Genomic DNA, 1,523 nt, shown 5'->3' with positions numbered 1-1,523 from the left:
CCCGCGGCCCCCGCCAGGAGCAGGGGGCGGGATGGAGACGGGCTGGTTTCCACGCCGTGAATTATTCAGTGGCTAATTCTGCTCCTCAGAGAGGAGGCAGGAGAGAGAGTGAGTCAGAGCCCTCCCACGGCAGAGGAGGGGACGGCTCAGGAGGCTGGCCCAGAAGCAGGGTCCTCTCGGGGGCAAAGGGCCCTGCAGGAGGCCAGGCTGTGCCGAGGGGTGCCTGGCCCCCACCCCAGGCCTCCCAGGGCTTCAGGTGTCTGCCCCTGGCTCACTCTCTACCAGGTGTCCTGGAATCCCAGCTGGCACATGGGAGGGGGGTGGTGGCACCCAGAGAGCAGGAGCCAGGCAGCCAGTCCAAGCGTGGTTGGCAGCAGGCAGAGGGGGCAGTCCCCGGGCCAGCAGGAGAGCTCGGGGCGGGCAGACAGCCCAGGTGCCCAGGGGTGGCAGGGAACCTCCTCAGGTCAAGCCCAGCCCCTGACCTGTGGACGCAGAGCCCCCACGGCAGGTGTGGCAGAGCCGGCGCACCAAGTTCCTGGAGGCACAGGTGCTGCCCACACTGGCCGCCCCCCGGGGCTGGGCCTCTAGAATGTGGGTGCTGGTTTATACACCTCTGCTGCCTCGGGGCATGCCTGGGCCAAGCCCTCACCCCCTTCCTAACCTGCTCAGACACAGGCCAGCAGGCCCGGGAGCCGGGAGCCGGGAGCCGGGAGCCGGGACGGCATCCTCGCCCGCTGCTTCTGGCTCTCTGCCCTGGAGAAGGGAGGCCACGGAGAACAGAGTTCTGCACAGGTGGGGTGGGGAGGGACACGGTCCACGGGATCCGGGACTCCCAGGCCGTCTCGACAAGCAAAGCCAACGCCACCCACCCCGGAGGCTGTGCAATGATTGCCAGACGCAGCCCAGGGGGGTTCCAGGTGACCAGGCACCCGGCCCTCAGGGCTGGAACCCGGATCCCCGGACAGGAAGGCACAGCCCGCGGCCTGCCCCCCCGCCCTGCTCCAGCCGCAGAGGCGACCCCGCAGGTCTCAGCGCTGTGGGGTCCTCCGGGTAGGGGGCTCTGCCCCGCAACAGCCCCCAGTGATGGGCAGGGGCCTGGGCAGGAGCTGACAGCTGGCAGAGGGAGCTCCATGGAGGGGAAGGAGGCGGCTCCAGGAACCCCAGAAAGGAGGGCCTTAAGTGACCCCAGAAGGGAAGCGAGACTGCAGGGGGGCCCCCCCCCACCCTCGATGGGGGTAGAGGGTCGCTGATACGCTGGAAAAGGAGTGACCCATGACCCAGAAGGCGACCCTCAAGCAGGGGGAGCAGCCTGATTCCAGATGGCAGCAGAGTGGGGCGTCTTCAGACCCTCGAAAAGGTGGGGGCGGCGACCTTCGGGGAGGGGCTCACGACCCCGAGGAGGAGGGGCCGTGACCACCGATGGGGGAGGGGAGTCTTCCGACCTTTGAAAGGAAGGGCCGTGACCCGGCGCCCTGACCCCGACCCGCGACCCCCTCCCCGGGGGCCCCGGTCACCTGCTGGTA

Source organism: Myotis brandtii, unplaced genomic scaffold (genome assembly GCF_000412655.1).
Source record: "Myotis brandtii unplaced genomic scaffold, ASM41265v1 scaffold786, whole genome shotgun sequence".
Taxonomy (NCBI): domain Eukaryota; kingdom Metazoa; phylum Chordata; class Mammalia; order Chiroptera; family Vespertilionidae; genus Myotis; species Myotis brandtii.
This window is presented reverse-complemented; position numbering follows the sequence as displayed.